Genomic DNA, 13,320 nt, shown 5'->3' with positions numbered 1-13,320 from the left:
GGCGTATGCGCAACCTCTGTTGCCAAGCGCATATAAATCTCTCTCTTTAACGCTTGTTTTTCTTCGCTGCCGCTGCCGTAAATAGCCATTAAAGGTGTGTTATTTATTTGTTGCGCCAATTTATGCTTTCGCTTAGAATAATAACAGTAAGAGTGATTTTCCTTTTAGTTGTTGTTTATATGCGAAAGTGAAAATCAATGCCACGCTTTTAAATCAGTAAAAATAACACATTTAAGCGCTTTACAGGCAGTTTCAATTTAAATTTAGCGGACATATGATGTTAGGGTACCATTTTCTAGCATTTTGTGGAATTTAAACAAGTGAGGTTATGGCCTCAATTCGAAATACAGAGTAAAGAGAGAGAGTTGGCTTTAAATCCTATGCTTTAGAGCTAAATTTTCAGCCCCGAAATACAACTTCATCAGTTATAACCACACTTGCCTCAAGAACCGGGCTCAATCCTTCCTGGAAGGGCTCGACGAGCAACTGAGTCTTCCCATAAAAAATTGTCTCCAGTTAGACCTTTGGTTACATCGTCCTTCTATTCCGTTGGAGCGTTTACGCTAATCAGCGATATCGTGAAGAACTTCGCTTTGATGCGGATGGCTAGACGTTCATGCGGCGACGGAGTCTCTCTCTCCCACCACAAATCCAACACCAAATGTCAGCCTTTAGTTGTATGAGGACATCAACCAGCTGGGCAAAGGCACCTTCCCAATTAAGGGTCCGGACATTCTAGATGAATGACCTCAAATTGTGATCCTTACAACGTTTGCAGGTGTCGTCATCAAAAGTGGGGTTTCTAATCCGAGGCTTTGTTTTGGTCTTTCATTAGGGAGGTTGGCTAGATCCCGATTTCTTCGAAATGCTTTCCAATATATTCCATCTCTAAAATAAGCTTCCTCTCGACCCTTTCGAAACCCAGTTTTACTCGACTTACGAACTCTGCTGTTTCTGCGACCCAGCTTTATGAATACTAGAAGTCATATAGATATGTATCACTGTCTTAGATTGTGTAGCAGTCAGATTCACATAACTTGGGTTTTCTGATGATTTTCATCTATGTTGGAGAACTCCAGCTCATTCCGAGAAAAAATGTAACTGCAGATCACGCATACACATTAGGCTCCAGTTATTCTCTGAATTCAAATCCTTAAATCAACCCCTGTAGGCAATTTTTCTCGACGGAGCCAAAGAGAACTACGAAATTGAATTAAGGAATGATCATGGATCAAGAAGGACCACTTGGTCCACTTTCTGTAACTTGCAGTAAAAATCTAAGACTCTTCAAAAGGATTTGATCTCTGAAGCTCTGCAAAATGGTCCAATATAACGAAGAGTAGGCCGAGTTCTAAGCATTTTTGTCAACTTGTTGATACATCTAGCTCACAGCTCCTCCCCCGCAAAGAAGTCACGTCCATCACTCAACGCACAATAAGCTCAAATTTGATAAACAAAGCGTACTGAGATATTAAATTCCTGCGACTGAACTGAGACAGTCCAGCATAACCTTGTCCGAATGCTCAAAGAGCATAAGTAAGCTCCAACGCTGACCATTCATCCAGCATGCTGTGTTGCTGGCACGCAACACAATTACCTCAAAGGCCGATTAATTGCCTCACAGTCGAGCTAAATGAATTTTTAATTAAGACAGCGTACGCAGAAAACCGCAAAGCACAGGGGGAAGCGAAATGAGCCGAACCGAACCGAAAAAGAGGACAAAGTCAGTAAATGAAGTGCGAAACATGCGCAGCCTTAGACGTGCACAGCATACTTTTTTTCGGTCGCCAAGTCTCGTGAGCAGCAACAACAATAAGATGACAGGCAATAATTTTGGCGACAAGGCATAAGGAATTTTCAAACACTTAAGGACTATTTTAGAGCAAGAACTTTTTTGGATGTAATGGAGTAATTAAGCAACGGAAAGGTGGAATGCAAAAGGACATTGAAAAATTAGCGCAACAATAAGTTGGGTTGCAAAGGATTAAAGGTTGAAAAAAGGCATGCAAAGGAAGTTTAGTCAGGAAGCAGTGAGGAAAAGAGCTGAGTTAAAGCTCGGAAGACAGCCAACACATTCACGGTTTGTAAAGTAGAAATGAGGAATAATAATGATTACCACAATTTCGCTTCTTTCCAATGCAACAACAACAAAAAATGCTCTGTTTGAAGATACTCTTTGAATTTCGGTGTCTCGAGCTCTCGGGGCGAGCAGACAGCGCCGTAAGAACTCGTGGACATTTTTAGAAGTCGTAGCAGTGTCTTTTGGTTACTCACCTTGGTCGATTAGGAAAGAATTAAGTCCATATCTGACACCCGTGAAATCTACCATTGTAGAGGTGTGAATATTCGATATCCTTCGATCACAAACTCCGATTTCGATTCGAATCCACAAGGCTTCCTCTGAATTTTAAATCAGTTTAAACTGATTGAAATTGAGATAATGTGTGCACTTGGAACCCTCAATGAGAAATCAATCCGCAGCTGGGGTATAAGAGCAATAATACCCTCCGTTTTATCCTATTATTACTCTCTGTAGATCACTGAGACCGTTTGGATATCAAATTAGGAGATATACCCGTCTTTTTAAATGGACGTAAGAAACCTTAAGACCAAGAACTAATTCAGATTTGTATGAGCTTAAAAGGCTATGTCAAATAAACAAACTCCAACAGCGTAAGATATGAGCTGTATGGTCTAACCAGAGTTCTCGTCCTCGACCGCTACAACAACAACATCTGTCGACACCTGCTTGGGGTATATTTTCGGAGAGACCATGTTCTATGTACTGTCACAACCATCTGGGAACTCACTTTTCAGGATTTTTGCGTTGTCTCTAACAGTATTTGAACCGCCGATTGGCCACACCTCAGAGGGTGAACTTTTATATGAAGCTATAGTGAAGTTTTATATCAAAGCCATCGTGGTGAATAAGGCTGACGAGGCGGTCGCGAAAGAGTTTTTAGTATCTTCAAGCGTTGCTGAAGTTCAATTAATTTTCGATTTATCTACGGTGTCACGGTAGTTCTAGTTTTAATTCTAGTTCTTCTAGTTCTAGTTCTAGTTCTAGTTCTAAGTCTCGTTCTAATTCTAGTTCTAGTTCTAGTTCGATATCTATTTCTAATTCTAGTTCTAGTTCTAGTTCTAGTTCTAGTTCTAGTTCTAGTTCTAGTTCTAGTTCTAGTTCGATATCTATTTCTAATTCTAGTTCTAGTTCTAGTTCTAGTTCTAGTCTAGTTCTAGTTTTAGTTCTAGTTCTTCTAGTCTAGTTCAGTGGAGTTTAATTTAATATAGTTTAGGCTGGTCGAGTCTTTCTAGTCTAGTTTAGTCGTGTCTGGTCTAGTCTATGTACTTCCAAATGTATAGCATAATCTAAGGCTATAGACGAAAAATTAAATCTATTTTATTTCTTAAATGTATGCTACATTTTTTTTAATTTTACAATATTACCTTTGACATTTAGCCCACTTTATTTGCTTAATTTTCCATAAATTCACAAAACCACACAGATACAGTTTTCATTTTCATTAAATTGATTAAATTTTCATTTATTTTTCAATTGCTGTTTACCACAATTCTTCTTTGAATCTGATATATAATTGTTTCTAATCTCTGTGGGCAGCACTTGCCAACATAATAAATATCACCGGCGGTTGACCACAACTCATGAGCAAACAGCAAAGCTAAAGTTTGATAAATAAATAAAAATACAGTTTGTATGTGTGAGTGCGTTTCATGTGAAAAATGTAAGCATTTAAAAAGCTACAAAGTCATGCAATTAATAAGCAAACAGTTGCATACATACATACATATAAACGTACTATCCAACGCACTGCCAGCAACAGTTACCACAGCAAGTAGTAAACAAGTCCGACCTCAGCCTACTTGCAACTGACTCGAACGACCACAAAGTCAATGTCAGCATAGAAATATTATAAAAATTCATTTATGTTTACATATATCCATTATACAGCTATCTTTTTTAATTTTTTTTTATTTATATTTTTCTGCACACCTTTCAACTTACTTTTGCTTTCAATTAAAATTTTGCTTTCAAAAAAGTATGCTCAAGATGCTTGAAAGTATGCTTCGCATGCAAAACTGTGCGCTCATCAGCGTAGGCGTCTGTTTGCCAAAGTGTCTGTGCTGCTTGTGAAGAGTTGGCAATAAAGTGAATTAAGCTGAAGCGTAGGTGGTGATGTGATAAGCAACGGTATTAAGTGATTAGAGTCGAGAGTGAGCGTAGGCGGTGGCGCTGAGAAATTTAAATTAACAGTGGAATCCCCAGATCGGCACTATTTCAATCAAAATACCTATATATCTACATCATAGATGTAGTTGATGGGAAAGAAATTGTGATAGTTGAAAATACTAGGGAGACACCGTAAAGGCCTCTAGAGATATTGACGGAGGTCATAATATTGCAAAGTCCTGCCGGCAACTGGTACTTTACCTAGCCAATGCTTACACCTTCATGTTAAAAAGTCACTGTATATAAGAAAAGTCAGTGACTATATGACTGATGTGATGTGATTTGAAAGTCAGTGTTCTAACCAGTAGCAACTGGTAGATGGCTCTCTATAAGAAAAGCAGAAAGTGTTCCTGGCCAGTGTTCAGGTGACATGTAACACCTTCGTGTGATATAATTTAAAAGTCAAGAGATGACTTGGTCACGATATGACTTGGTGATGTGATTTAAAAGTCACGAGATGGCTAGGCTGGCAGCTGACTGGTAGCTGGCTCTATATAAGAAAAGCAGATACACTGCTTAGACAGTACTCAGGTGATGATAAACACCTTCGTGTGATGTGATTTGAAAATTATGATGGAATCTGACCGGAAGCTAGCTGACAGTAGGCTCTATAACAAAAAGCAGACTACGTTCCTGGCCAGTGCGCAGGTGACTGTAACACTTTCGTGTGATGTGATTTCAAAGTCATGACGTGATCTGACCAGTATCCAGCTGGCAGCTGGCTCTATATAAGAAAAGCAGATACACTGCTGCTCAGGTGACGGTAACACCTCGTGTGATGTGATTTCAAAGTCATGTCGTGATCTGGCCAGTAGCTAGCTGGCAGCTGGCCCTATATAATAGAAGGATACTCCGTTCCTGGTCGGTGGTCAGGTGACGGTAACACCTTCGTGTGATGTGATTTGAAAGTCATCACGTGACAGCTGGCAGCTGGCCCTATATAATAGAAGGATACTCCGTTCCTCGCCGGTGGTCAGGTTACGCTAACACCTCGTGTGGTGTGATTTGAAAGTCACGAGGTGATCCTGTTGACAACTTGCAGACATCAGGCGCTATATAAGAAAAGCACACATTCGATGATGTCATACATTGATGTGATGTGACTGAAAAATTGCGAAGTATTATTATATACTCTATACAAGAATATGTATGTATGTGATGTATGTGATGCCTTCATGTGGTGGGATTTATAAGTCACGAGGTAACTCTGCCAGCAACTGGCTGACAGTTGGCTCTATATAAGATATGCAGGCAAGTGCAGGTGACCAGCCCAGTGAGTTTCTATGGGAAAATCAACTATCGAGCCAGGCCAGTGCTCAATTGACTGTAATACAACTAAAAAGTCACAAGATTACTTGATTGACAACTGGTTTACAGAACCAGTTCTCTATAAGAACAGTCCAGTGCTTAGCTGGCTGTCTCAGCTTCTCATGATGTGATTTAAAAGTCACGAGGTGACCTGTCTGGCGACTGACACTATATAAGAAGAGCCGGTTCCGTGCTTGTCCAGTCCTAGGATGAATCTCACTTATTCATGTGATGTGATTAAAAAGTCCCGAGGTAACATTTGGCTCTATATAAGAAAAGCACACATCAAGTCAGTGATTTGGTGACTGATATAAGTACATTGATGTGACGTGACTTAAAATCCAAGTGATATTTATGGCAGTATACTCCATATAATACCATGTTCATGGCTTATGTGACAGTCATACCTTCATGTGATGTGATTTATGAGTCACGAGGTGACCTGTCAGGCGACTGACATTATATAATAATAGTCCATTGCTTAGGTGACTATCACGGCTTAAGGTGATGTGATTGAAAAGTCACAGGATCATGCTTTATGAACGCATTTAAATAATTTATTTTTCTTTTCATTTCAAATTTCCGTATAAAATGATTGAAGACACATTATTTCATGTTCACAAAATTAAATCGCAAATGTGCGAGTGCAAATAATTGGTAGTTTTCACTTCTCGCGGCGACAAATGAATGGATGCGGTGATTGTGGTTTTGAAATCGGATCTCGAGATAGCCAACGGCTGCACAAATACTCGTGCAAACAAGCAAAAAGAGACCGAATTATACGATCGCTGATAAACGAAACGAACAGCCAACAAACAAAAGACAGGCAAAAATGATCCAACCGAACTTTTCATGCTTATCTGACTGAAAATGAATACATTTGTGATAACCACACACACGTGCATGCATACATATGTACAAGCACAAATGAAGTTGAATGCGGGTCAACAAAAATTCAATGCGAAATCCTCGATTGACCGCAGTTGGTTAGAGCGTGTCACATTTACTGCATATGTATATACATATACGAGTATATATGTATATGTCCATGAGTGTGTGTGTGTTTGTTTCATAACCGTGCAACTCTGCATTGCAGCCACAGCGTAATTAATTACTCTAATTATCGCGTAATTCAGAGTGCAACACCAACAAAGTCCCCAAGGTGTGAGGTAGGCAATTTGTTGGGCGTTTGCGGCGACTGTAATGAGTGGGTGTTCAAAGCTTTAGGGTGTTAGTGTCACATGCTGTTGCTGGCTGTCACAATTAACATTTGTTGTGCGTGCATGTGCATGGCAGAGGCAAAATTTTATCAGGTACTAACTGTATTAATTTACGTTGATTAAAATTAATTATTTTTTTTTTAGTTTCTGTTAGGATGTTAGATTTTTTTTATTACATGTAATTTATTATTTAATTATGCTGAAATTTGGTATAATAAATTTTATTAAAAATTTAAATAAATGTTTAACAAAAAAATTCTTTTTTATTAAAAAAATGTTTTTATTATATTTAAAAAAAAATTAATTAAAAAAATACATAAAAAATTTTACTGAAATAAAATAGATAATTAATATATAAATATTTTTATATTCAAAATATTAAAAAAAAATATTTATAAATAATTATTTTTCTTCAATTTAAAATAATTTAAAAAATTATTTAGAAATGTTACTATTTTTTATTATAATATTTTATTTTAATTTTAGATTTTAAATAAATAAAATTTTTTTTGTATATACTAGTTTTTTGTATATATTATTTATTATTAGGTCTACAACTTTGCTTCCGCCGTTTTTATTTTTTAATTTAAGGCTTTATTTTATAAAAACGGTTACAAAAATGTTATTCAAAATATTGGCCGTCGCTAGCTACTACTTTGATCATCTTTCTGGCAGCATGCATATTCCGTGACGAAGGAACTCTACTTCTTTCGAGTCGACCCAAGTTCAATCCAATTTTTGACTTCTTCATAAGTACTGAAGTGCTCGTTATCTAGACCGTGTATCATCGATCGGAACCAGTGGTAGTCAGATGGAGCAATGTCTGGAGAATACGGCGGGTGGTGTAAGATCTCCCATTTCAGCGTCTCCAAATATTTTTTGACCACCTTTGCGACGTGAGGCCGAGCATTATCATGCTGGAGAATGAATTTATCGTGTCTGCCACAGTACGAGGGCTGTTTTTCTTTTAGTGCTCAGCTCAAACGAATCAATTGTGTTCGGTATCAATCTCCTGTGATGGTTTCACTTGGATTTAGCTGCTCATAATATATCAATCCTAGCTGATCGCACGAAATGCAGAGCATGACCTTGGCGCCGTGAATGTTCGGGTTTGCCGTCGACGTGGAGGAATGTCCAGGCTTTGACTTTCTTTGCTTAGTGGACCCATTTTTCGTCGCCAGTTACAATGCGATGTAAAAATCCCTTTCGGTTGTGCCTTTGAAGCAGCTGTTCACATGCAAAGAAGCGCCGTTCGACATCTCTTGGTTTCAAGTCGTAAGGAACCCAGTTTCCTTGTTTCTGAATCATCCCCATGGCTTTGATGCGTTTTGATACGGCTTGCTGTGTCACTTGCAACGATTCGGCCAATTCCTCTTGGGTTTGAAACACATCTTGGTCGAGTAATGCTTCCAATTCAGCATCTTCGAAAATCTTCTCCCTTCCACCACAATGCCGGTTTTCGACGTTCTTAAAACGTTGAAACCATTCGCGACATGTTCTTTCACTTAGGACAGCCTCACCGTACGTAATCGAAAGCATTCGATGACGATGAGCCTCAGCCACACTTTTCTTGAAATTAAAAAAGAAAAGCAAAATTTCCCGCAAATGTCGAGAATTCGGCTCAAAAAGTGACATTTTCAGTTGAGAATAAGTTTGGGATGCAAACAGATCTCTATAAATATTTTGTTGGGTTAATGCTGACACAAATATCCAAGATCGATATAAAACGATTTAATCGATTTATTCGACCAGTGCTTGACCCTAGAGACATCTATTAGGAAACGTCGGAAGCAAAGTTATAGACCTATTTTTATTTTTTAATTTAAAATTTAATATGTATATTTTCTTAATTAATTTCCTACATTTTAATTAAATATAATTATTTTCTTAATTTATTATAATTATTAATTAATAATAATTAAATTAAATTAAATTAATTAATATAACATTTTAACATATTTGTTTAATTAATTAATAATTAAGTAAAGTCATCTAATTTTTTCGCTTAATTGGACATTAATTATATTAATTTTTACTATTCTGTTTACTATATAATTAAAAATTATTATAAAATATTCTACCAGCCCCTTCTCCTCATTTTTCCTTTCAACTCCGTATATCTACTATAACTACTCAAGCATACACACTAGGCTAGGCATGCTCTTTATTTCAGCACTTTTAAATGCCGCTCGCGTCCACATCAACGCGACCTTTGCCCATTTCGGTTAGTTTTCCGATCCCAACATGGAATTTACTGCATGTCCTTTGTAGGCCTGTGTGTGTGTGCCGGTGTGTTGGTGTAAAATTTAACACTTGTCGTTGACCGCCACGACCACACTTTCGGTGGCATTGTAACTCTAAGCCATGCAGAGGGCACAAACACACACACACATATATATGTGTAAGGAAACGTGCCATAAATTTTGCAAATAGCTCAGCCTACTCACAAGTACGTATGTGTGTATGAATATGTACGCGTATAAATATTTGAAAAATAAAATCAAAAATTATTTGAAGAAAGATTTATAGATTTTGAACTATAATTTTTTTTTATAATTTCAAAATGTATTGATTTGACACGAATATTTGGAGAACTAATTTTACTTCAAAATAAATATTATTTCCACAAAACTTAAATATTTAAAGTTGCCTTTAAAATAAACTCTCAAATGTCTCAGTTTCATAACAAACACCAAAACTTTAAGAATAATGAAAGCGTTTGCAACTTTAATTAGAGTTGCTAACCCTTACAGCTTTGAAAAATGCTTTCAAAAACTTGTTGGTTGTGTGCTTCGCGTACTCTGAAGCTTTCTGAAGCTCTTTAGCTTACCCTAGACAAAGTTTAGAAGCTTCAAAGGCTTTCATCCAAAGCTCTCAAATGTGCAAGAATGCTTTTTATCAGCCTCTTTCGCTTTTTTGCGTTCCACACTTCGCTTATACGCTGGCCGTGACACTGACGAAGCCGCCGCTGGCTTGCCACTGCTTCCACACATCAGTGCACTGTGGACGCAGCATCAGCCGGCAGACGAAAAACTTATCGGCTGTAAATCATTCAAGCGTTTGACAACGCCGTGAACGGACGCGTCTGCTCGCCCAAGTCGAATAAATCAAAAGTGTTGAATGTGAAAGTGAGTGGGAAGTAGTGTGTGAAATTTATTTTGGCGGGAAATACTTGAAGCAAATAAGTGTTTAAAAAAACGGAAAACAAAAAAATTAAGTGAAATAGAAAATAAATAACGCAAAAATTAAATAGAATACAAAATTAAAAATTAATGGTAATGTGGGTATTTATTAGTTGAATTTTATATTTAAATTAAAATTTGTGGAAAATACAAAAATATAAATATAATTTTGTAAAGATATTTTACATTTTTTTTCTGTTTTTTTGAGATTAAATTAAAAAAAAAAACTATTTGTAATTTGTGGAAAATACAACTTTGAAAATATAAATATAATTTTGGAGCGATATTTTGAATTTTTTTCTATTTTTTGAGATTCAATCGAAAAAAAATTTAAGAAATATAAATAATTATACAGTTAATATTTATTTTTGCTCTTTATAATTTAAATGACAAATATTTTCATAAAAAAAATATGTTTTAAATTTTCAAACTATTTTTTTTATAATTTTCTTTCTTCAGTTTATATACACTTTAAAATAGTTAGAATAAATAAGTATATAAAGCAATTTCTCTGCGAAATATTGTTACTAACCTCAATTTTTGTCTCTTAAAGTAATTTATGTATAACAAAAAAATTAGCAAATCTTTAATTTTTTTTAACTGAAAAATTTTTGATATTTCCATTATTTCAAAATATATATTTTTTTTCAATTTTGTAATTTTAATAACTTTAAAGTATGTAGTTTTTAATTCCTTGTTTTATTTTTGTTTGTAATTTTGAAAGTTTTTGAATTTTAATTTTAAAAAATATTAAAATTTAGTAATAAAAAATATTTTAATTTTTACTTTTTAAGAAAAATGATACTAAATATTTTAATCTTTATTTTTGAAGAAAAATAATACTATTTTCAAATAAAATATAAAATTTAAATTAAAAATACATTTAATTTTTTAAAATAATTCTTTTAATTATTTAATTTTTTTTGTTTTTTTTTTCTAAATTATATTTTTAAATTTAAAAATTTTACATAATTATATTTTAGTTTGGAATGTTTTGAAATTTTAACAAAAAAAATGATAATAATACAAATAAAATTTTTATTCATATAAAAAAAATTATATAAACAAAATAAATTTATTTTAATTATTTTTTAAATTTTGTAAATTTTTGCAATTTTTTTAATTTATTTTTTAATTTTTTATTACATATTATTGTTTTCAAATTTTTTCAAATATTTTATTTTTCTTTAGTTTTTTTAATAATTAGTTTTGTTTATTTTTTTAATTGCGTTATTTCAAAATTATTTTTATAATTTTTTTAATAGAAATACCAAATTTTAAAATCATAATTTTTAGTAAATCATGAAATGATAAACGCTTTAAAATTCAAAGCAAAAATTTATTGAGAATATTTTAAATTTTTAATCATATATTTTAAAACTTAAAAAAGTTAGTTTTTGTTAATTTTGAATAAGTAGTAGACATGGACACACAATTTTCTTATAAATATAAATAAGTTTAACTATAAAAAAAAAAAATCAATCTTTTTTGTATTCGCGATCAAAAAGAATATTAAAAAATGTAAATCAAATCCACAACCACATTAAAGCAGTGACATAACTTTAAATTAAAAAATCCACATACAAATATGAATATAACAACAAAGCAACACGATTAAATCAAGAAATTCATTGTTGTTTGGCGACCCAAGCCTTGTGTATTTAAAAATCTATTGTCGAATTATGATTAAATAAAGACGCCATAAGGAACACATATCAGCATACGTCAACTCAGCCGCATTCATACACAATTTTCCACACTGAATAAAATCAACGCGTTCGCTGCTCTGCATTAAAAAGCTGCTGTCCGTCCTCTGCGGTCGACACACACAGACGGCCCCTTCAGCTGTGGAGTTACGCTTTTATCGCACACTTGCCGCAAAGTGAATGTAAACAAAGACGTTGCAAGCATAAATTCAAAGAGGTAAACAATGAGAATTTTTTTAGAAATAAAAAATTCCTATGAGAATGTAAAAATATATGACTTAGATAGATAGCTCAGTGAAAGTATATGGAACCAGAAATGTTTGAAATAAGCGGTCTTGACTGAAATTTTTCTTCAGATAGAACACCAATCATCCAATCCATAATCCTCCCCGAACTAGAAAAAGTCTAAGATCATTTATTGAAACTTTCCCTTTGTGTGAAATCCCGATCGAAATGCTCTTTCATTATGATTTTTCGAATGAGACCTTATATCTTTGTCGAAAAGAAGCAGTCTTATAGAAAACAGATGGTTTATATGTTAATGGAGTTCCGGCAGGTCAAGCGATTGTGGAATTATTATTATTATTATTTTTTTAATTTCGGAGACCGCTGGCTCGTAAAATACTTGACCTACAGATATCTAGTTTTCAGATCCGTAAAGGTTTTCTCTATATCCTGACTTGTGTACTCCTTTTTCGGTTTCGGATCCTTTTTCATGTTCTGGTCGGTTATATACAGATCCTCTCATTCAGACCCAGATAGTTCTTTTCAGTCAACTTTACTTCGTTCGAGCTTTCTTACGAGTTCCGCCTCTTTTACGTCGGCTTTAGATGTTGAAATTTGAAAGACTAGATCCATTAAATCCATTAAGTTTCGGGTAGTGCTGATGCGTTCATAATTCTATAGTTGTGTATTAATTCTGATTGATTTGCGGCGTAGATCCCACTGTTGATCCAAAGCATCAAATCTGGTTCAAAGAGATGAAAATATGGAAAGGAAAGTACGGGAGATCCGGATAGTAAAGTTCTCATTCGTAGAAGTAACTTCAGATCCGGCCAACAGATGAGACAAGTATTTCTCTTTTGCGTACTCCAACGCAACGACTTCGTGTAGAGCTTATTCCTTTAAATTGAATTATTGATTCATCGACAAAATGTTTGTAATTTTAAACTGGTTATCGTATAAGAAATTATGCGAAGATATATCCAGCTATCTAGTTGAGCTTTAGGTTATCTCGATGGACCGAAAATAATAAACTGAAGTTCTTTTCTTTATCTCGGTCTGTGGAATATTCAATCGTTGAAAGATGTCGCGGAGACTTTCGAAGGTGTTTTCTTTCCTCAGCTCAGCTGGTGGCGTTAGCAAAGCAATGTGTGATTCTTTCTAATAGTTTATCCATCAGTAAGACCGGAAATTTTGGTTCTTTATTCATTTCTTTTACTTCTATGGTAGACTTTTGCTGTGCTTTAACTCACTCAGAATAAATAAAGACATTTAAAGCTCAACTAGTCGGCCTCAGCAGAGACTCTAAGATGGTAATACGGAGTGTAAGCTTTATAATTAAAGGGAATACTTGATTAAAAGACAATCAGACCTCAGGGGAAATTTTGGGATGCTCACAGAGAGTCCAGTTTCGAGCTTTCTTTGTATAGGAG

At 34.7% G+C, this 13,320-nt stretch overlaps 1 protein-coding gene across 2 annotated transcripts in view; it reads left to right on the top strand.

Moving 5' to 3' along the window:
• Window positions 1-13,320, top strand: part of LOC105208564 (calcitonin gene-related peptide type 1 receptor) — an 84,848-nt gene that overhangs the window by 18,833 nt on the left and 52,695 nt on the right. Inside the window, exons 1-2 of one of the 2 annotated variants that reach the window (XM_054231322.1) lie at window positions 9,678-9,905; window positions 11,468-11,882. The exons of the other annotated variant lie outside the window; for it this stretch is intronic. The gene's annotated coding sequence lies outside the window, so the exon portion shown is untranslated. Of the gene's footprint in view, window positions 1-9,677; window positions 9,906-11,467; window positions 11,883-13,320 lie in introns of those variants that run through there. 2 annotated transcript variants of the gene reach the window in all.

Source organism: Zeugodacus cucurbitae, chromosome 5, assembly GCF_028554725.1.
Source record: "Zeugodacus cucurbitae isolate PBARC_wt_2022May chromosome 5, idZeuCucr1.2, whole genome shotgun sequence".
Taxonomy (NCBI): Eukaryota; Metazoa; Arthropoda; class Insecta; order Diptera; family Tephritidae; genus Zeugodacus; species Zeugodacus cucurbitae.
The sequence above is the reverse complement of the archived record's forward strand: the minus strand, read 5'-3'. Positions and strand labels throughout refer to the sequence as shown.